General features: G+C 34.1%; 1 pseudogene across 1 annotated transcript in view; it reads left to right on the top strand.

The window, feature by feature from the left end:
• LOC143248428 (uncharacterized) overlaps positions 1-25,615 on the top strand; it is an 81,511-nt pseudogene that overhangs the window by 41,690 nt on the left and 14,206 nt on the right. Inside the window, exons 4-6 of the transcript XR_013026984.1 lie at positions 10,009-10,284; positions 18,436-18,690; positions 21,609-22,071. The product of XR_013026984.1 is annotated as an uncharacterized LOC143248428 (transcript). The remainder of the gene's footprint in view (positions 1-10,008; positions 10,285-18,435; positions 18,691-21,608; positions 22,072-25,615) is intronic.

Raw genomic sequence — 25,615 nt, 5'->3', positions numbered from 1 at the left:
AAATATACCGGTAACACAGTGCTCATTTTTCAAAATATACCGGTAGCACAGTGCTCATTTTCAAAATATACCGGTAACACAGTGCTCATTTTTCAAAATATACCGGTAGCACAGTGCTCATTTTTCAAAATATACCGGTAACACAGTGCTCATTTTTCAAAATATACCGGTAACACATTGCTCATTTTTCAAAATATACCGGTAACACAGTGCTCATTTTTCAAAATATACCGGTAACACGGTGCTCATTTTTCAAAATATACCGGTAACACAGTGCTCATTTTTCAAAATATACCGGTAGCACAGTGCTCATTTTTCAAAATATACCGGTAACACAGTGCTCATTTTTCAAAATATACCGGTAACACAGTGCTCATTTTTCAAAATATACCGGTAACACAGTGTTCATTTTTCAAAATATACCGGTAACACAGTGTTCATTTTTCAAAATATACCGGTAACACAGTGTTCATTTTTCAAAATATACCGGTAACACAGTGCTCATTTTTCAAAATATACCGGTAACACAGTGCTCATTTTTCAAAATATACCGGTAACACAGTGCTCATTTTTCAAAATATACCGGTAACACAGTGTTCATTTTTCAAAATATACCGGTAACACAGTGTTCATTTTCAAAATATACCGGTAACACAGTGCTCATTTTTCAAAATATACCGGTAACACAGTGTTCATTTTTCAAAATATACCGGTAACACAGTGCTCATTTTTCAAAATATACCGGTAACACAGTGCTCATTTTTCAAAATATACCGGTAACACAGTGCTCATTTTTCAAAATATACCGGTAACACAGTGCTCATTTTTCAAAATATACCGGTAACACAGTGCTCATTTTTCAAAATATACCGGTAACACAGTGCTCATTTTTCAAAATATACCGGTAACACAGTGCTCATTTTTCAAAATATACCGGTAACACAGTGCTCATTTTTCAAAATATACCGGTAACACATTGCTCATTTTTCAAAATATACCGGTAACACAGTGCTCATTTTTCAAAATATACCGGTAACACAGTGCTCATTTTTCAAAATATACCGGTAGCACAGTGCTCATTTTTCAAAATATACCGGTAACACAGTGCTCATTTTTCAAAATATACCGGTAGCACAGTGCTCATTTTTCAAAATATACCGGTAACACAGTGCTCATTTTTCAAAATATACCGGTAACACATTGCTCATTTTTCAAAATATACCGGTAACACAGTGCTCATTTTTCAAAATATACCGGTAACACAGTGCTCATTTTTCAAAATATACCGGTAACACAGTGCTCATTTTTCAAAATATACCAGTAACACAGTGCTCATTTTTCAAAATATACCAGTAACACAGTGCTCATTTTTCAAAATATACCGGTAACACGGTGCTCATTTTTCAAAATATACCGGTAACACAGTGCTCATTTTTCAAAATATACCGGTAACACAGTGTTCATTTTTCAAAATATACCAGTAACACAGTGCTCATTTTTCAAAATATACCGGTAACACAGTGCTCATTTTTCAAAATATACCGGTAACACAGTGTTCATTTTTCAAAATATACCGGTAGCACAGTGCTCATTTTTCAAAATATACCAGTAACACATTGCTCATTTTTCAAAATATACCGGTAACACAGTGCTCATTTTTCAAAATATACCGGTAACACAGTGTTCATTTTTCAAAATATACCGGTAACACAGTGTTCATTTTTCAAAATATACCGGTAACACAGTGCTCATTTTCAAAATATACCGGTAACACAGTGCTCATTTTTCAAAATATACCGGTAACACAGTGCTCATTTTTTCAAAATATACCGGTAACACAGTGTTCATTTTTCAAAATATACCGGTAACACAGTGTTCATTTTTCAAAATATACCGGTAACACAGTGTTCATTTTTCAAAATATACCGGTAACACAGTGCTCATTTTTCAAAATATACCGGTAACACAGTGCTCATTTTTCAAAATATACCGGTAACACAGTGCTCATTTTTCAAAATATACCGGTAACACAGTGTTCATTTTTCAAAATATACCGGTAACACAGTGTTCATTTTCAAAATATACCGGTAACACAGTGCTCATTTTTCAAAATATACCGGTAACACAGTGTTCATTTTTCAAAATATACCGGTAACACAGTGCTCATTTTTCAAAATATACCAGTAACACGGTGCTCATTTTTCAAAATATACCGGTAACACAGTGCTCATTTTTCAAAATATACCGGTAACACAGTGCTCATTTTTCAAAATATACCGGTAACACAGTGCTCATTTTTCAAAATATACCAGTAACACATTGCTCATTTTTCAAAATATACCGGTAACACAGTGCTCATTTTTCAAAATATACCGGTAACACAGTGCTCATTTTTCAAAATATACCGGTAACACGGTGCTCATTTTTCAAAATATACCGGTAACACGGTGCTCATTTTTCAAAATATACTGGTAACACAGTGTTCATTTTTCAAAATATACCAGTAACACGGTGCTCATTTTTCAAAATATACCGGTAGCACAGTGCTCATTTTTCAAAATTTACCAGTAACACAGTGCTCATTTTTCAAAATTTACCAGTAACACAGTGCTCATTTTTCAAAATATACCGGTAACACGGTGCTCATTTTTCAAAATATACCGGTAACACAGTGCTCATTTTTCAAAATATACCGGTAACACAGTGCTCATTTTTCAAAATATACCGGTAACACGGTGCTCATTTTTCAAAATATACCGGTAACACAGTGCTCATTTTTCAAAATATACCGGTAGCACAGTGCTCATTTTTCAAAATATATTGGTAACACGGTGCTCATTTTTCAAAATATACCAGTAACACAGTGCTCATTTTTCAAAATATACCAGTAACACAGTGCTCATTTTTCAAAATATACCGGTAACACAGTGCTCATTTTTCAAAATATACCAGTAACACAGTGCTCATTTTTCAAAATATACCGGTAACACAGTGCTCATTTTTCAAAATATACCAGTAACACAGTGCTCATTTTTCAAAATATACCGGTAACACAGTGCTCATTTTTCAAAATATACCGGTAACACAGTGCTCATTTTTCAAAATATACCGGTAACACGGTGCTCATTTTTCAAAATATACCAGTAACACAGTGCTCATTTTTCAAAATATACCGGTAACACGGTGCTCATTTTTCAAAATATACCGGTAACACGGTGCTCATTTTTCAAAATATACCGGTAACACAGTGCTCATTTTTCAAAATATACCGGTAACACAGTGCTCATTTTTCAAAATATACCAGTAACACAGTGCTCATTTTTCAAAATATACCGGTAACACAGTGCTCATTTTTCAAAATATACCGGTAACACAGTGCTCATTTTTCAAAATATACTGGTAACACGGTGCTCATTTTTCAAAATATACCAGTAACACAGTGCTCATTTTTCAAAATATACCGGTAACACGGTGCTCATTTTTCAAAATATACCGGTAACACAGTGCTCATTTTTCAAAATATACCGGTAACACAGTGCTCATTTTTCAAAATATACCGGTAACACAGTGCTCATTTTTCAAAATATACCAGTAACACAGTGCTCATTTTCAAAATATACCGGTAACACAGTGCTCATTTTTCAAAATATACCGGTAACACAGTGCTCATTTTTCAAAATATACCGGTAACACAGTGCTCATTTTTCAAAATATACCGGTAACACAGTGCTCATTTTTCAAAATATACCAGTAACACAGTGCTCATTTTTCAAAATATACCGGTAACACAGTGCTCATTTTTCAAAATATACCAGTAACACAGTGCTCATTTTTCAAAATATACCGGTAACACAGTGCTCATTTTTCAAAATATACCAGTAACACAGTGCTCATTTTTCAAAATATACCGGTAACACAGTGCTCATTTTTCAAAATATACCAGTAACACAGTGCTCATTTTTCAAAATATACCAGTAACACAGTGCTCATTTTTCAAAATATACCGGTAACACAGTGCTCATTTTTCAAAATATACCAGTAACACAGTGCTCATTTTTCAAAATATACCGGTAACACAGTGCTCATTTTTCAAAATATACCAGTAACACAGTGCTCATTTTTCAAAATATACCAGTAACACAGTGTTCATTTTTCAAAATATACCAGTAACACATTGCTCATTTTTCAAAATATACCGGTAACACAGTGCTCATTTTTCAAAATATACCGGTAACACAGTGCTCATTTTTCAAAATATACCGGTAACACGGTGCTCATTTTTCAAAATATACCGGTAACACAGTGCTCATTTTTCAAAATATACCAGTAACACAGTGCTCATTTTTCAAAATATACCGGTAACACGGTGCTCATTTTTCAAAATATACCAGTAACACAGTGCTCATTTTTCAAAATATACCGGTAACACAGTGCTCATTTTTCAAAATATACCAGTAACACAGTGCTCATTTTTCAAAATATACCGGTAACACAGTGTTCATTTTTCAAAATATACCAGTAACACGGTGCTCATTTTTCAAAATATACCAGTAACACAGTGCTCATTTTTCAAAATATACCGGTAACACAGTGCTCATTTTTCAAAATATACCAGTAACACAGTGCTCATTTTTCAAAATATACCGGTAACACAGTGCTCATTTTTCAAAATATACCAGTAACACAGTGCTCATTTTTCAAAATATACCAGTAACACAGTGTTCATTTTTCAAAATATACCAGTAACACATTGCTCATTTTTCAAAATATACCGGTAACACGGTGCTCATTTTTCAAAATATACCGGTAGCACAGTGCTCATTTTTCAAAATATACCGGTAACACAGTGCTCATTTTTCAAAATATACCGGTAACACAGTGCTCATTTTTCAAAATATACCAGTAACACAGTGCTCATTTTTCAAAATATACCGGTAACACGGTGCTCATTTTTCAAAATATACCGGTAACACGGTGCTCATTTTTCAAAATATACCAGTAACACAGTGTTCATTTTTCAAAATATACCAGTAACACATTGCTCATTTTTCAAAATATACCGGTAGCACAGTGCTCATTTTTCAAAATATACCAGTAACACAGTGCTCATTTTTCAAAATATACCGGTAACACAGTGCTCATTTTTCAAAATATACCGGTAACACGGTGCTCATTTTTCAAAATATACCGGTAACACAGTGCTCATTTTTTCAAAATATACCAGTAACACAGTGCTCATTTTTTCAAAATATACCGGTAACACAGTGCTCATTTTTCAAAATATACCGGTAACACAGTGCTCATTTTTCAAAATATACCGGTAGCACAGTGCTCATTTTTCAAAATATACCGGTAACACGGTGCTCATTTTTCAAAATATACCGGTAACACAGTGCTCATTTTTCAAAATATACCAGTAACACAGTGCTCATTTTCAAAATATACCGGTAACACAGTGCTCATTTTTCAAAATATACCGGTAACACGGTGCTCATTTTTCAAAATATACCGGTAGCACAGTGCTCATTTTTCAAAATATACCAGTAACACAGTGCTCATTTTTCAAAATATACCGGTAGCACAGTGCTCATTTTTCAAAATATACCAGTAACACAGTGCTCATTTTTCAAAATATACCGGTAACACAGTGCTCATTTTTCAAAATATACCGGTAACACAGTGCTCATTTTTCAAAATATACCAGTAACACAGTGCTCATTTTTCAAAATATACCGGTAACACAGTGCTCATTTTTTAAAATATACCGGTAGCACAGTGCTCATTTTTCAAAATATACCGGTAACACAGTGCTCATTTTTCAAAATATACCAGTAACACAGTGTTCATTTTTCAAAATATACCGGTAACACAGTGCTCATTTTTCAAAATATACCAGTAACACAGTGCTCATTTTTCAAAATATACCGGTAACACAGTGCTCATTTTTCAAAATATACTGGTAACACAGTGTTCATTTTTCAAAACATACCGGTAACACGGTGCTCATTTTTCAAAATATACTGGTAACACGGTGCTCATTTTTCAAAATATACCAGTAACACAGTGCTCATTTTTCAAAATATACCGGTAACACAGTGTTCATTTTTCAAAATATACCAGTAACACGGTGCTCATTTTTCAAAATATACCAGTAACACAGTGTTCATTTTTCAAAATATACCAGTAACACAGTGCTCATTTTTCAAAATATACCGGTAACACGGTGCTCATTTTTCAAAATATACCAGTAACACAGTGTTCATTTTTCAAAATATACCGGTAACACGGTGCTCATTTTTCAAAATATACCAGTAACACAGTGCTCATTTTTCAAAATATACCGGTAACACATTGTTCATTTTTCAAAATATACCGGTAACACAGTGCTCATTTTTCAAAATATACCGGTAACACAGTGTTCATTTTTCAAAATATACCGGTAACACGGTGCTCATTTTTCAAAATATACCAGTAACACAGTGCTCATTTTTCAAAATATACCGGTAACACAGTGTTCATTTTTCAAAATATACCGGTAACACAGTGCTCATTTTTCAAAATATACCGGTAACACAGTGTTCATTTTTCAAAATATACCAGTAACACAGTGCTCATTTTTCAAAATATACCGGTAACACGGTGCTCATTTTTCAAAATATACCAGTAACACGGTGCTCATTTTTCAAAATATACCAGTAACACGGTGCTCATTTTTCAAAATATACCAGTAACACAGTGTTCATTTTTCAAAATATACCAGTAACACAGTGCTCATTTTTCAAAATATACCGGTAACACGGTGCTCATTTTTCAAAATATACCAGTAACACAGTGTTCATTTTTCAAAATATACCGGTAACACAGTGTTCATTTTTCAAAATATACCAGTAACACAGTGTTCATTTTTCAAAATATACCGGTAACACATTGCTCATTTTTCAAAATATACCAGTAACACAGTGTTCATTTTTCAAAATATACCGGTAACACAGTGTTCATTTTTCAAAATATACCAGTAACACAGTGTTCATTTTTCAAAATATACCGGTAACACAGTGCTCATTTTTCAAAATATACCAGTAACACAGTGTTCATTTTTCAAAATATACCAGTAACACAGTGTTCATTTTTCAAAATATACCAGTAACACAGTGCTCATTTTTCAAAATATACCGGTAACACAGTGCTCATTTTTCAAAATATACCAGTAACACAGTGCTCATTTTTCAAAATATACCGGTAACACAGTGCTCATTTTTCAAAATATACCGGTAACACAGTGCTCATTTTTCAAAATATACCAGTAACACAGTGCTCATTTTTCAAAATATACCGGTAACACATTGCTCATTTTTCAAAATATACCAGTAACACAGTGCTCATTTTTCAAAATATACCGGTAGCACAGTGTTCATTTTTCAAAATATACCGGTAACACAGTGCTCATTTTTCAAAATATACCAGTAACACAGTGCTCATTTTTCAAAATATACCAGTAACACAGTGCTCATTTTTCAAAATATACCAGTAACACAGTGCTCATTTTTCAAAATATACCGGTAGCACAGTGTTCATTTTTCAAAATATACCGGTAACACAGTGCTCATTTTTCAAAATATACCAGTAACACAGTGCTCATTTTTCAAAATATACCGGTAACACATTGCTCATTTTTCAAAATATACCGGTAACACAGTGTTCATTTTTCAAAATATACCAGTAACACGGTGCTCATTTTTCAAAATATACCGGTAACACAGTGCTCATTTTTCAAAATATACCAGTAACACAGTGCTCATTTTTCAAAATATACCGGTAACACAGTGTTCATTTTTCAAAATATACCAGTAACACAGTGTTCATTTTTCAAAATATACCAGTAACACAGTGCTCATTTTTCAAAATATACCGGTAACACAGTGTTCATTTTTCAAAATATACCAGTAACACAGTGTTCATTTTTCAAAATATACCGGTAACACAGTGCTCATTTTTCAAAATATACCAGTAACACAGTGCTCATTTTTCAAAATATACCGGTAACACAGTGTTCATTTTTCAAAATATACCGGTAACACAGTGCTCATTTTTCAAAATATACCAGTAACACAGTGCTCATTTTTCAAAATATACCGGTAACACAGTGCTCATTTTTCAAAATATACCGGTAACACAGTGTTCATTTTTCAAAATATACCAGTAACACGGTGCTCATTTTTCAAAATATACCGGTAACACAGTGCTCATTTTTCAAAATATACCAGTAACACAGTGCTCATTTTTCAAAATATACCGGTAACACAGTGTTCATTTTTCAAAATATACCAGTAACACAGTGTTCATTTTTCAAAATATACCAGTAACACAGTGCTCATTTTTCAAAATATACCGGTAGCACAGTGTTCATTTTTCAAAATCTGTTTATATATGAGAGATTTTGACGTTAATATTGTTAGTTTATTGTTTATATATATGAGAGACACCATTAACGTTAATATATTAGTTGGTTTATTGTTTATATACATGAGAGATCGACGTTAAATATTAGTTAGTTTATTGTTTATATAGAAGATGAGACATTAATTTTAATATTAGTTGTTTATTGTTTATACATGAGAGAATTCACCACTGACGTTAATATTGTTGAGTTTATTGTTAGATTAAAACAAAAGTTATGTTACTAGTGGCTTGTTTTACAATTTTTCAAAATCCAAAATACAGCAATTTAGTTATTTAAATTTTTCAAAATTGTAAAACAAGCCACTGAAGTAACGACTTTTGTTTTGAAATCTAACGAAGTTCACCAGTAAACCAACTAATATTTAACGTCAGTGGTTGGTCTCTCTCATGTATATAAACAGTAAACCAACTAATATTTAACGTTAATGGTGTCTCTCATGTATATAAACAGTAAACTAACTAATATTTAACGTCAGTGGTCTCTCTCATGTATATAAACAGTAAACCAACTAATATTTAACGTTAATGGTGTCTCTCATGTATATAAACAGTAAACTAACTAATATTTAACGTCAGTGGTCTCTCTCATGTATATAAACAGTAAACCAACTAATATTTAACGTCAGTGGTCTCTCTCATGTATATAAACAGTAAACCAACTAATATTTAACGTCAGTGGTCTCTTTCATGTATATAAAGAGTAAAACAACTAATATTTAACGTCAGTGGTCTCTCTCATGTATATAAACAGTAAACCAACTAATATTTAACGTCAGTGGTTGGTCTCTCTCATGTATGTAAACAGTAAACCAACTAATATTTAACGTCAGTGGTCTCTATCATGTATATAAACAGTAAACCAACTAATATTTAACGTCAGTGGTCTCTCTCATGTATGTAAACAGTAAACCAACTAATATTTAACGTCAGTGGTCTCTCTCATGTATATAAACAGTAAAGCAACTAATATTTAACGTCAGTGGTATCTCTCATGTATATAAACAGTAAACCAACTAATATTTAACGTCAGTGGTCTCTCTCATGTATATAAACAGTAAACCAACTAATATTTAACGTCAGTAGTCTCTCTCATGTATATAAACAGTAAACCAACTAATATTTAACGTTAATGGTGTCTCTCATGTATATAAACAGTAAACCAACTAATATTTAACGTCAGTGGTCTCTCTCATGTATATAAAGTGAGATTTATAAAGTGAAAATTAGTTGTTGTGTTTTTACTTTCAGTTAGCGTGTTTTTAGTATATGTTGTTTTTATTTGACTGAACTTGAGTTTTCATGGGTGGGTTGGTGGAAGTGGGTGGAACACGAGAATTCAACTGTCATTATCAAATGAACAAATGTGCTCCTAAAAACTTCACTGTAATCCTAATTCATTAGTCTTTTCAAGTCAAATGTACCTACGATTGATAACGAAAATACAATGAGAGAAATACGCTCATATGACAGTCTTCGCCCTCCACAGCCATCACTTCCTTTAACACATAAATAACACACGTTGTGAGAGTAAAATGTTTATTTCTCCAGCCGCGAAAGTGAGCACAGAATGTGCTGACCAGTTGTATGTCTTCGAAAGAACACCAGGGTACAAATTTGAGCGAGACGACGACAATGAAGTGTTTGCTTCCGACAGGACAGAATGCCAAGACAAATGTCTCAACGAATATAATTTCGTCTGTCGCTCGGCAACGTTCGATCGCGCAGGTCAGAAATGTCGAATCAGCCGAGGGACAAAGTACACGGCACCTGATTCCTTTCGTCAAGATTCGAACAGTGACTACATGGAAAACATGTGTTTATCAGGTATGTGTGGTTTCAGTTTGACTTTTAACTGATTAATAATTTATAAAGATCGTATTTAGGTTTATTTTTATGGCCGATAGGTGGCTAGAGGCAAAGGGTTAACTTATCGGATTGTGAATTCTTCCGATGGTCCATGGTTCGGGCCCCGCTTCTGCAGTATAGTGTTTCCTACACTAGCATCAAGGCATTCATTATTAAATTAGAGTATCCCAAAATTTGGCGTTAGATACTGTTGGCTAGCTGCTTTCTATCTGGTCTGTTTGTAAGGACTGATGACATACACAACCCTTATGTAGCACAACCCTTATGTAGCATTTTATTGCGGCTAATACTGAAACAAACAAACTTCGTCGACAATTTCGTATCAGTAATTATTATACTGGCACTTTAAATGAGAGTGTCAGTAATGACTATCTGTATAGTTAGACTCGCAATCTGAGAGTCGCGGGTTCGAATCTCCATCACACCAAACATGCTGATAGCGTGTGGGAGAAAATAGCCGTGGGGAAGATATAGTGTGACGACAATCCCACTATTCGTTGGTAAATGAGTAGCCCAATAGTTGGCGGTGGGTGGTGACAACTAGCTGCCTTCCCTCTAGTCTTACACTGCTAAATTAGGGACTGCTAGCGCAGATAGCCATCGTGTAGCTTTGCGCGAAATTCAAAACATTACAATAATCCACTGAACCTGACGATGACCGAAGAAGGTCGAAACGTTGTTCGCTCCTCTACATAGAATTTTCTCTATCCATACCAGCCGTTTTTACATACATATTTTTCTCTATAAGTGGGTTTTCTCGTCATCACGGATTGTTTGAAACACAAGTAAACACTGTTTAAACATTAAAATCTAGATAATCAAATAAAACGAGTTTTCAAATTTCTTAATTAGATTTTAATATTTAAACAGCGATTACTTGAAACACGTTGTTCGCTCATCTTCGGTAATCGTCAGTTTCACAAAGAAAGAGGTAACTGACCAGTAGCTGACCACATGTTTGAAGGGGGTTGTGCAACTGAATGTAGGAATGTAGAGGGCGTGCTTAGATGTTTGATTATATATATTAATATGGGTATAAAGGTGTTCATTTGTATTTGTTTATTTTGGGTTTAAGTTGTTGTATAAGTAAGGCTTCTTTAATTTTGCGTTTGTTTATGTTTGTTTCTTTATTTAGTATTTGAGTGTTTTCTATGGTTATGTTGTGTTTATTTGACTTGCAGTGTTCGAAAACGTGTGAAGGTGACTTTTTATGTTCTTTGAATCTGGTTTCCATTTTTCTACTTGTTTCTCCAATATAGAAGTCATGGCAGTTATCACATTGTATTTTATAAATAATGTTGGTGTGGTGTTTGTCAGTGTAGTTTTACATAGTATAGACCCCAGTTTTGTGCCGGGTTTTGAATAAATTTGGTATTAACTGGAATGTCATATTTTGTTACTAATTTTTGCCAAATGTTGGTTATTTGTTTGCTGATGTCGGGAATATATGGTATGCAGCAGTATATGGTTTCGTGATTTTTTAATTCGTGGGATATATTTACTTTTGTTAGTTGATTTTGCTTTCTGTCTAGATGTGTGCATATAATGTTTTCTACGGTTTGTGGAGGAAACTTTTTGATGTTGATAAAGTATTGTTTTATTTTGTCTAATTCATCGTTAATTTTATATGGTGAGCATAGTTTTATGGCTGTGCTTATTTGGTTTATTAGTATGTTGAGTTTTTGTTTTGTTTCATGTGCTGAGTCCCAAGGAATGTATAGTCCAGTATGGGTGATTTTTCGGTGGATTTCTGTTTTAAATTGTGTGTCGGTTTTTGTAATTTTGAGGTTAAGAAATGATATTTGATTGCTTTCTTCCTGTTCACATGTGAAGTTAATTTTGGCATGTATAGAGTTAATGTGATTGAAAAAATTATTTATATATAATAAAATACCATTTCTTTATCCATCTCACAACCAGCAGACATCCTAAACGTTAATGTCTTCAGCAGCATGTAGACAGTCTGTAGACCATTCATTTGTCTACGTCATTGATGTAAATCAAAAAGAGCAAATGTCCTAACACTGAATCCAGTTTGACTGATGTATCCCACTTGTTCCATTTTGACTGATGTATCCCACTTGTTCCATTTTGACTGATGTATCCCACTTGTTCCAGTTTGACTGATGTATCCCACTTGTTCCATTTTGACTGATGTATCCTACTTGTTCCAATTTGACTGATGTATCCCACTTGTTCCATTTTGACTGATGTATCCCACTTGTTTCAGTTTGACTGATGTATCCCACTTGTTCCAGTTTGACTGATGTATCCCACTTGTTCCAGTTTGACTGAACTCCATTTATAGCAACCCTCTGCTTTCTTCCGGGTAGCCAGTTTTCTATTAAGTGAACCAACCTCTCTCCCACAACTAAAGAGATAACTTTTTAATAAACCTTTCATGTTGTACCTTGTCAAATACTTTCTGATAACGTAGATATATCAAACTATATCCGTACACTAATTTGCCTGACGTCTTCAAAGAACGTCAGAAGACCTGTAGAACAAGATATTCCCCAGTGAAACCATTCTGGCTATTCAATAAAATTTTAAACTTTGTTAAATAAAGGGCCTTTCAAAGCACTATCAAGCAGACTTCTCACCACTGGTATAAAATTAATAGACCTGTAGTTACTGTGACAAGTGTTATAATCTTCCTTGAAAGGATAAGTAACATGAAAACAACTTCCAGACTTCTGGTATTTCTTCAATAACTTACATAAGATATTAGTTAGTGACTCAGATATCCAATCCTTAACCTACTCTAAAACCCTTGGGTAAATATTACCTAGCCCAAGAACTTTAGCATCGCATCAGATAGTTCATGAAACCATGTGAGTGTTGAACCAACTAGGATGAAGGTTTGAACATACAAAGGTTTTCTAGTAAAACGTTTTTTAACAAGTAAAGTGTCGACACTGAAATACATTTGTTGTAACTTACAAGCAACACGTGATAGGATGACGTATTGTAGAGCTGTATACACTAACATGTGTACTGGAAAGAATCTTACAATAATATCAATCAGATATTTGGAAGGAGACACACAGCTGAAGATAAAATGAAAATAAAGATAATAATAGTACAACTAAACAACTTATTGGTTATAACACTACTAATACAACTGAACAACTTATTGGCTATAACAGTACTAAATCAACTGAACAACTTATTAGTTATAACAGTACTAAAAAAACTGAACAATTTATTAGTTATAACAGTACCAAAATAACTGAACAACTTATAAGTTATAACAGTACTAAAATAACTAGACAACTTATTGGTTATAACAGTACTAACACAACTGAATAACTTATTAGTTAAAACAGTACAAAGACAATTGCGTTACCATCAAATTCAAGGTTAGATCCCTTCCAATACTGAGATGCGATTTAAAAATTGTAGGTGAACATAAACTGATAAAGATGGTGGAAACAACTGATTAACGTTCCAGTTGTCAGCTAGAAACAACTAATTAACGTTCCAGGTGTCAGCTAGAAACAAATAATTAACGTTCCAGGTGTCAGCTGTAAACAACTGATTAACGTTCCAGGTGTCAGCTAGAAACAACTAATTAACGTACCAGGTGTTAGCTAGAAACAACTAATTAACGTTCCAGGTGTCAGCTGTAAACAACTAATTAACTTTCCAGGTGTCAGCTGTAAACAACTAATTAACGTTCCAGGTGTCAGCTGTAAACAACTAATTAACGTACCAGGTGTTAGCTAGAAACAACTAATTAACGTTCCAGTTGTCAGCTAGAAACCACTAATTAACGTTCCAGGTGTCAGCTGTAAACAACTAATTAACGTTCCAGGTGTCAGCTAGAAACAACTAATTAACGTTCCAGTTGTCAGCTAGAAACCACTAATTAACGTTCCAGGTGTCAGCTGTAAACAACTAATTAACGTTCCAGGTGTCAGCTAGAAACAACTAATTAACGTTCCAGGTGTCAGCTGTAAACAACTGATTAACGTTCCAGGTGTCAGCTAGAAACAACTAATTAACGTACCAGGTGTTAGCTAGAAACAACTAATTAACGTTCCAGGTGTCAGCTGTAAACAACTAATTAACGTTCCAGGTGTCAGCTAGAAACCACTAATTAACGTTCCAGGTGTCAGCTGTAAACAACTAATTAACGTTCCAGGTGTCAGCTAGAAACAACTAATTAACGTTCCAGGTGTCAGCTGTAAACAACTGATTAACGTTCCAGGTGTCAGCTAGAAACAACTAATTAACGTACCAGGTGTTAGCTAGAAACAACTAATTAGCGTTCCAGGTGTCAGCTGTAAACAACTAATTAACTTTCCAGGTGTCAGCTGTAAACAACTAATTAACGTTCCAGGTGTCAGCTGTAAACAACTAATTAACGTACCAGGTGTTAGCTAGAAACAACTAATTAACGTTCCAGGTGTCAGCTAGAAACAACTAATTAACGTTCCAGGTGTCAGCTGTAAACAACTAATTAACGTTCCAGGTGTCAGCTGTAAACAACTAATTAACGTTCCAGTTGTCAGCTTGTACCCATCATACTACTGGATAAACTAGAACAACTTGAGTAAAAAGTATTGTTCAAAGAGAAAACAACATGTTGCGAGCAGGTCTTGAACTTGTAACCATCCAAGTACGAGTTTCAAGAGTGAAGTTTTGAAAGACACGGTCTCACACTATATAACAAATATGGTACAAATGCTATTATAATCTAATATAATTTTGTGTTAAACACTGAACTGATCAAAATAAACAACTTCTAGTGTTTGTGTCATTCAGGTAGATATTTAGACATTATGTTGTACTGCCACAGTGTTATTACATTGTATGACGTCATATATTTTAAATATATGTTGGTTTCGTTCCACACGTATTCAGGAAGTAAAAAGTCTGGAGACAGCAGTGGCCAGACCATGTTGTTCCTTATAATATATTACAACAGTTATTTTTTCTTTTATTATTGGAGTTTATTATTACTTTGTGGAGGTTATCTCCAGTTGCGTAGTGGTAGTTAAAGAAGTGAGTGAAGCGATTTGAAAGTGTTCTTATGATTAACAACTATTACGTCACGAAGACATAAAAAACACATACTTCAGAAATAGTGCCTGTAAGTTGTAATTGAAATTAAAATCTACATTTTAAAATGTAATTAAAATAATAATTTTCTTTCACCTTGAACATTTGAATTCCTAGACAACTTATTAAGAAAACTTCCAAGCTTGGTCACTAGTGAGTTCCTTGGACTGGGATACTCGTGTTTATGTGTCAACTGAGATCTAAGTCATTGGATACATAGTCATCTGGTTTCCAGTTTTGAATCAGAAGCCGTGAAGCTAATGAACACGAGATTTGTCACATGGCTGATTAACAGTCTAAATCTAGTTTCTACAGTGATAAGGTTCATGATGCTAAAGTCTTGTCCACAGTTGGAAGAATTGTATGGGATGCCTTTTAAATACCGGATTAGAATATTAAGATCTGATAGCATATGGTGCTCACAGTTTTCTAGGAAGTATTTGTATGTCGTGATTGTGTTTGGAAGTAGCAGTATGAAACGTTTACAAAGGAACTCTATTTCCTTTCTCCAAAGCGTGGGTTTATCTTTGTTAGCCATTCATTTATTTCTAAAGTATGGAGCTTAGAAATTATGTTTGACATGGAATTAAAAGTTCCAGCCATGACCCATATGGTTCATGAAAAGAAGTTGATGTGGATAACCATTGTTTCATGTTGTTTATAATACTAGTTAAATATTGACTATGGCTGACTGAAATAATCATTTTGTGTCCGTCAGTGTTATTAATAAAACTTCATTTCTTTACTGGCATTATATACTTCTAACACCTTTGTAACACTTATATTACTTCATTGGTTCTAAAAACCAAATGCTTTGATGAATAAACTTGTCTTCATAAACTGTACTAACACCCATTGTCTGTAAGGCTACTCAGACTGTAACGCTAAGTGAGAAATATTAGATAAATTGGTCATATTTATATCACTGGAAATTATGTATTTATTTGTTACTGTGTAAGTGTGGTTAAACAGGAAGTTCTTCTACACTTTTACACCTAAATTGTAACTAACATTCAAATACATAACAAGTTTACTGGATCAGGTTTTATACACAGTCATATTGTGAATGTTTTCTTTCCCTTTTATATAGTAGTTAATACAATGCTTGTTGTAATTATTGTACTAGAAACAAGCCAATAAACCTTACCCAACATGTTTTCGAAGTTTATTATTTAGAGTGGCGATTCATTGCTTTATTTTCGAACGGTTTGAACATCAGCACTGACAGTAAAATAAACATAAGAAATAGGTGTGAAAATATTGGGAGTAGAAATTCTGAGCAGATCTATGTTGAAATATCGTGATCCGTGCTGATAAGTACCAACAGTACTTTGTTTCATAGAGTAGCTATGTCATTTACTAACAACATGATTCCTTACTGATAAGTACCAACAGTACTTTGTTTCATAGAGTAGCTATGTCATTTACTAACATTGTGATCCGTGCTGATAAGTACCAACAGTACTTTGTTTCATAGAGTAGCTATGTCATTTACTAACAACATGATTCCTTACTGATAAGTACCAACAGTACTTTGTTTCATAGAGTAGCTATGTCATTTACTAACATTGTGATTCGTGCTGATAAGTACCAACAGTACTTTGTTTCATAGAGTAGCTATGTCATTTACTAACATTGTGATCCGTGCTGATAAGTACCAACAGTACTTTGTTTCATAGAGTAGCTATGTCATTTACTAACATTGTGATCCGTGCTGATAAGTACCAACAGTACTTTGTTTCATAGAGTAGTTATGTCATTTACTAACATTGTGATCCGTGCTGATAAGTACCAACAGTACTTTGTTTCATAGAGTAGCTATGTCATTTACTAACATTGTGATCCGTACTGATAAGTACCAACAGTACTTTGTTTCATAGAGTAGCTATGTCATTTACTAACATTGTGATCCGTGCTGATAAGTACCAACAGTACTTTGTTTCATAGAGTAGCTATGTCATTTACTAACATTGTGATCCGTGCTGATAAGTACCAACAGTACTTTGTTACATAGAGTAGCTATGTCATTTACTAACAACATGATACCGTACTGATAAGTACCAACAGTACTTTCTTTCATAGAGTAGCTATGTCATTTACTAACATTGTGATCCGTACTGATAAGTACCAACAGTACTTTGTTTCATAGAGTAGCTATGTCATTTACTAACATTGTGATCCGTGCTGATAAGTACCAACAGTACTTTCTTTCATAGAGTAGCTATGTCATTTACTAACATTGTGATCCGTGCTGATAAGTACCAACAGTACTTTGTTACATAGAGTAGCTATGTCATTTACTAACAACATGATACCGTACTGATAAGTACCAACAGTACTTTGTTTCATAGAGTAGCTATGTCATTTACTAACATTGTGATCCGTACTGATAAGTACCAACAGTACTTTGTTTCATAGAGTAGCTATGTCATTTACTAACATTGTGATCCGTGCTGATAAGTACCAACAGTACTTTGTTTCATAGAGTAGCTATGTCATTTACTAACATTGTGATCCGTGCTGATAAGTACCAACAGTACTTTGTTTCATAGAGTAGCTATGTCATTTACTAACAACATGATAACCTCAAAAATATGTGTAAAAAGGTGAAAATATAAACTTTGACCATAGTTGTTTGGAACTTTGTCATCAATATCAACAGAACTACATGTTTTATTTTGTGTTTTGCAATATATTCTTTCATTATACTTTGATAACTTACAGTCTGGATGAAACGGTTAATAATTCTTTTTTTTCTAGGGGTGGTCAAAAGTTTACAAGTTCAGATCGGATTTGTTGGAAATAGCGAGAAAACGTTGTTTCCACACTACTGGTTATCTCTAGGAAAACGAGAATGAGACAGCTTGACAGTCTCAAATAATTAATATCAGTTTTAAACTAAGCAGTCAAACATTTTAAGGGTAATTTACAATACGTGAAATAACAAATAATTATAGTTTTAAGGGGTGAAAAAAGAATACACTAAGTAAATTTTTTAAAAAATCGACTTTGTTTGAACTTGTGCCATACTCTCGCCCCTAGATAACCTCTTGAACAACGCCTCCTACGAGTGCTACCAAAGGAAACGGTTAGCTGGATCTCACGAGGCAGAGATCAAAGCCTTCTCCTTCCGAGAATGTCTGGACGAGTGCATGAGGCGTTATGGCCGCGATTGTTGGTCAGTTGAGTTCAGCTCGCGTTATCAAACTTGCCGATTTAGTAGCTACGAAGGTCATCGGAATGGTAGGCCTAACTTGGTCGACGATGATTACTACGACTTTTACGAGTTTAAATGGAGTAAGTAGTCGTGCTGCTAAGGTCTTGTGACAGTTAGGCATAACGTGCTTGATCTCGTGTGTCTTACGTAACGATTCTCACAGGGTTTCCTGTTTTCATGTTCAAGATCCAGAAATAACTTGCTTTTAAAATAATCAATGAAAGTTTATCCAAGATGTGTGTTCTGTAGTATCATTTTTCGAAATTGTGAGATACAGGTAAAAATAATTTTGTTAAAAACTGAATTAATAAAACGTATTCTGTGGTTATCTGTTGTTGTTTTTTTGTTCTTTGATTTTCGCACAAAGCTACTCGAGGGCTATCTGTGCTAGCCGTCCCTAATTTAGCAGTGTAAGACTAGAGGGAAGGCAGTTAGTCATCATTGCCCACCGCCAACTCTTGGGCTACTCTTTTACCAACGAATAGTGGGACTGACCGTCACATTATAACGCCCCCACGGCTTGGAGGGCGAGCATGTTTGGCGCAACTGGGATGCGAACCCGCGACCCTCAGATTACGAGTCGCACGCCTTAACACGCTTGGCCATGCCGGGACCTGTGGTTATCTAACTTTATAAAGAGAAAGCTATGCTTGATTTTGGAAATGACAATATTTGTTGTTGTTTTTTGTAAGCAGGAATGTTTGGTGCTAAAATGTGGTTAATTATAAAAACAATAGTTGTCCTGAAATAAATGGAATATTCCTAGATTTTTTAATGGAAATGCGATAATCGGTGTTAGTTTTTTTGGTTACAGTAATGATATAAATCTTTCTTTTGGGCATCTTTCAGCTTTCAAGGCCAAATATATTTCTCAATTGAGTTTGTTTTTGTTTTCCCATTTTGGTTAGTTTTCTTCGAAAAATCGTGTTTACTGTTTTTGGAAATTTGAGTTTTGGAAAAAATGTTTATGAAGAACTCAGCTTTGAAACTCTGCGAAAATGAGTTTTTTGATGGATCGTTTACAAATAAAAGGAAATTATTTGCTTTGTTTTTCTGTTAACGTATATTTGAACTAAATTTTCATAACTTTAATTTATAATTATGGCAAAATTCAAATATCACCAAACAATACATAAATCCTAAGATCAGCTATCACTTATATATACATATTCGGAACTATATTATCATATTTACAACTTATTTACGATATAGAGATCATAAGCATATCATGAACGCTATATATCATAGTTGTGTTCTTCTTATAAAAGGTTCACTTAGGCCAGTTTAATTCTTTTCGAAGTTCAACTGACGAGCCGAACTATTTTCTTCTATCATTATCATTAAACCATCCAAATATAATTCACTTCCTTTACGGTCGAGTTATCACAGTTGTATTGTATACTTCTAAAATCGTCTGCTACTTTTCTCTTTTTGTTAAAGTCCACAGAAGTTATTTTAGAACTTTCATTGACGAGTGTGCGTTTTCTTATAGCAAAGCCACATTGGACTATCTGCTGAGCCCACTGCGGGGAATCGAACCCCTGATTTTAGCGTTGTAAATCCGAAGACGTACCGCTGTACCAGCGGAGAACTTTTCATTGACGAAATAAATTATTATTATTTCCTGTTTCAACACCGCTGGTCTCATTCTAACATAATAGATGTTAGGCTCTTTGTCCTACAACGAAATCCTTGTCGTAGCTTTACTTCTCGTCTGCTTTGTCTTTGTCTGTCTACTTTTCCAGTTTGTTTGTTTGTTTTGAATTTCTCGCAAAGCTGCACGAGGGCTATCTGCTCTAGCCGTTCCTCAATTGACAATGTAATGCGAGGGAAAGGCAACTAGTCATCAACGCCAACTCTTGGACTACTCTTTTATCAACGAATTGTGGGATTGACCGTGACATTATGGCGTCCCCACGGTTAAAAGAGCGAACATGTTTGGTGTGACGGTGACTCAATCCTACGACCCTCATATTCCGAGTCGAGCGCCCTAACCACCTGGCCATGCCGGGCCTTACTTTCCCATTCATTTTACACTATTTATATGTTTATTACTTAACCGTCTGCTCACCATATTCTCTAAATCAACCAATTTCACGCGACGTTCGGCAATCTCGACATCAGTGACTTACAAACTCTTATCGAGTTACGTCATTAAATTTTCCACAACATTTACTTTAAAATAATTGCTTTTAATTCTCTTTTTATGAATAAAAACTATACAATCATAAACTATTGACGTAAAGAATAAATTGATTAATAAGATTTAATGAATCAATTAACAATATTTAAATTAATTAACAATATTTAATAAATTAATTAACAATATTTAATAAATTAATTAACAATATTTACACTAAACAGTTTTTTATATCATTACATTCTGTGCATACTTTGAAACTGTCATACTTTGAGTCGTAGTTTGATGCCGTCATACTTTGTTGTTGGTTCTATTTGAAAGAATAGAATTGTTGCCGAACTGGCTGAGCCACCCTAGTATAATTGGTTTTACCATTCATGATTGGCTTATTCTTATTATTTTAATGAGGCCTGGCATAGCCAGGTGATCAAGTCACCCAACTCGTAATCCGAGAGTCGCAGGTTCGAATCCCCGTCCCACAAAACATGCTCGCCCTTTCAATCCCACTATTCGTTAGTAGCCCAAGAGTTGGTGGTGGGTGGTGATTACTAGCTGCCTTTCCTTTAGTCTTACACTCCTAAACTAGGGACGGCTAGCGCAGATAGCCCTCGTGTAGCTTTGCGCGAAATTCAAAACCAAACCGTTATTTTAACGAATTGAGTGATTGATTGATGCCATACCCAGGTATCATTACTACTGTTAGTTTTTAATAAGTAATATTACTTGTTTATGATGGTTGATGACCTCTGTATAAACGGTAATCCAACTCGAACTTTGTTTTTAAGGCTTTAGTTATTATGACTTAATTTTACTTCTGTCCGAAGTATTACCGTAGTGTTATTATTCTTATTTCTACAGGAAGAACTGAATCCCCTAGAGGATCTCGATACCCTGGAAGAGGAGGATACGGGGGAAGCTATGGAGGATATCGCGGCGGAGGTCGTTTGGATGATAGATCAGACTACGGGGGAGGAAGCGGCGGCTGGGGAGAGAACAGGTGGAATGACAGGCCATACTTCTGGAGTAGTTATCCTGTTCAGTACCCACCTCCTCCTGATAATCGTTACGGGGGGAGTTTTGGAATAGATCGTCGTTATCCTGCACCATATCCCCCTGGTCCTCGACGTCCACCCAATCCTGGAGTCTACCCAGTTTGTCCACCAGGAGGGGTTGGAGAAGGACGACCTTTTCATAGGTTGAGGGAAGGCCTTAGAATCACCAGATTTTACATCCGGCGCGTGCTTCAAACTGATAGAATCGAAGAGTGCGAACGTGCTTGTTTAGAAGCTCGAGACTTTATCTGTCGTTCTTTCAATTACAGGTTAGTAACTAGACTTTATCTGTCGTTCTTTAAATTACAGGTTAGTAACTAGAGATACTTAAAATATAAGACACAACACACGACAGACTTTATAAAGAGCTAGAAATTACAGGTTAGTAACTAGAGATACTTAAAATATAAGACGTAATACAAGACAGACTTTATAAAGAGCTAGAAATTACAGGCTAGTAACTAGAGATACTTAAAATATAAGACATAACACACGACAGACTTTATCTGTTGTTCTTTCAATTACAGGTTAGTAACTAGACTTTATCTGTCGTTCTTTAAATTACAGGTTAGTAACTAGAGATACTTAAAATATAAGACACAACACACGACAGACTTTATAAAGAGCTAGAAATTACAGGTTAGTAACTAGAGATACTTAAAATATAAGACGTAATACAAGACAGACTTTATAAAGAGCTAGAAATTACAGGTCAGTAACCAGAGATACATAAAATATAAGACACAACACACGACAGACTTTATAAAGAGCTAGAAATTACAAGTTAGTAACTTGAGATACTGAAAATATAAGACACAACACACGACAGACTTTATAAAGACCTAAAAATTACAGGTTAGTAACTAGAGATACTTAAAATATAAGACATAACACACGACAGACTTTATAAAGAGCTAGAAATTACAGGTTAGTAACTAGAGATAGTAAGACACGACACATGACAGACTTTATCTGTCGTTCTTTAAATTACAGGTTAGTAACTAGAGATACTGAAAATATAAGACACAACACACGACAGACTTTATAAAGAGCTATAAATTACAGGTTAGTAACTAGAGATACTTAAAATATAAGACGCAACACACGACAGACTTTATAAAGAGCTAGATATTACAGGTTAGTAACTAGAGATACTTAAAATATAAGACGCAACACACGACAGACTTTATAAAGAGCTAGATATTACAGGTTAGTAACTAGAGATACTTAGAATATAAGACGCAACACACGACAGACTTTATAAAGAGCTAGATATTACAGGTTAGTAACTAGAGATACTTAAAACATAAGACGCAACACACGACAGACTTTATAAAGAGCTAGAAATTACAGGTTAGTAACTAGAGATACTTAAAATATAAGACACAACACACGACAGACTTTATAAAGAGCTAGAAATTACAGGTTAGTAACGAGAGATAGTAAGACACGACACATGACAGACTTTATTTGTCGTTCTTTAAATTACAGGTTAGTAACTAGAGATACATAAAATATAAGACACAACACACGACAGACTTTATAAAGAGCTAGAAATTACAGGTTAGTAACCAGAGATAGTAAGACACGACACATGACAGACTTTACCTGTCGTTCTTTAAATTACAGGTTAGTAACTAGAGATACTTAAAATATAAGACACAACACACGACAGACTTTATAAAGAGCTAGAAATTACAGGTTAGTAACTAGAGATACTTAAAATATAAGACGCAACACACGACAGACTTTATAAAGAGCTAGAAATTACAGGTTAGTAACTAGAGATAGTAAGACACGACACATGACAGACTTTATCTGTCGTTCTTTAAATTACAGGTTAGAAACTAGAGATACATAAGATATAAGACACAACACACGACAGACTTTATAAAGAGCTAGAAATTACAGGTTAGTAACTAGAGATACTTAAAATATAAGACACAACACACGACAGACTTTATAAAGAGCTAGAAATTACAGGTTAGTAACTAGAGATACTTAAAATATAAAACATAACACACGACAGACTTTATAAAGAGCTAGAAATTACAGGTTAGTAACTAGAGATAGTAAGACACGACACATGACAGACTTTATCTGTCGTTCTTTAAATTACAGGTTAGTAACTAGAGATACATAAAATATAAGACACAACACACGACAGACTTTATAAAGAGCTAGAAATTACAGGTTAGTAACTAGAGATACTTAAGATATAAGACGCAACACACGACAGACTTTATAAAGAGCTAGATATTACAGGTTAGTAACTAGAGATACTTAAAATATAAGACACAACACACGACAGATTTTATAAAGAGCTAGAAATTACAGGTTAGTAACTAGAGATAGTAAGACACGACACATGACAGACTTTATCTGTCGTTCTTTAAATTACAGATTAGTAACTAGAGATACTTAAAATATAAGACACAACACACGACAGACTTTATAAAGAGCTAGAAATTACAGGTTAGTAACTAGAGATAGTAAGACACGACACATGACAGACTTTATCTGTCGTTCTTTAAATTACAGGTTAGTAACTAGAGATACTTAAAATATAAGACACAACACACGACAGACTTTATAAAGAGCTAGAAATTACAGGTTAGTAACAAGAGATACTTAAAATATAAGACACAACACACGACAGACTTTATAAAGAGCTAGAAATTACAGGTTAGTAACTAGAGATACTTAAAGTATAAGACATAACACACGACAGACTTTATAAAGAGCTAGATATTAGAGGTTAGTAACTAGAGATACTTAAGATATAAGACGCAACACATGACAGACTTTATAAAGAGCTAGATATTACAGGTTAATAACTAGAGATACTTAAAATATAAGACACAACACACGACAGACTTTATAAAGAGCTAGAGATTACAGATTAGAAACTAGAGATACTTAAAATATAAGACACAACACACGACAGACTTTATAAAGAGCTAGAAATTACAGGTTAGTAACTAGAGATACTTAAAGTATAAGACATAACACACGACAGACTTTATAAAGAGCTAGAGATTACAGGTTAGAAACTAAAAAATACTTAAGATATAAGACGCAACACACGACAGACTTTATAAAGAGCTAGATATTACAGGTTAGTAACTAGAGATACTTAAAATATAAGACACAACACACGACAGACTTTATAAAGAGCTAGATATTACAGGGTAGTAACTAGAGATAGTAAGACACGACACATGACAGACTTTATCTGTCGTTCTTTAAATTACAGGTTAGTAACTAGAGATACATAAAATATAAGACACAACACACGACAGACTTTATAAAGAGCTAGAAATTACAGGTTAGTAACTAGAGATACTGAAAATATAAGACACAACACATGACAGACTTTATAAAGAGCTAGAAATTACAGGTTAGTAACTAGAGATACTTAAAATATAAGACGCAACACACGACAGACTTTATAAAGAGCTAGATATTACAGGTTAGTAACTAGAGATACTTAAGATATAAGACGCAACACACGACAGACTTTATAAAGAGCTAGATATTACAGGGTAGTAACTAGAGATACTTAAAATACCCTGTTATTTGAATCAAATAACCGAACAAATATACTGTTGATTGTGTTTCTCAGGAGTATCTCTCGATTAAAGACGATGGTTCTTGAATCGTAGAGGTCTCTGGTCTGACATGCGCATAAGGAGTTGTTCGTGTTAAAAATTCTAATTACGATTATTAGTACTTAAATAAACTTTTATAAACTTACCATTTCACAACTAACACGAAAATACATTTAGTTTCTGATAAAACTGAATATTCAAC

This window comes from Tachypleus tridentatus, chromosome 4 (genome assembly GCF_004210375.1).
Source record: "Tachypleus tridentatus isolate NWPU-2018 chromosome 4, ASM421037v1, whole genome shotgun sequence".
Lineage (NCBI taxonomy): Eukaryota > Metazoa > Arthropoda > Merostomata > Xiphosura > Limulidae > Tachypleus > Tachypleus tridentatus.
Note: the sequence above shows the minus strand (reverse complement) of the source record. Positions and strands in the feature narration are given on the sequence as shown.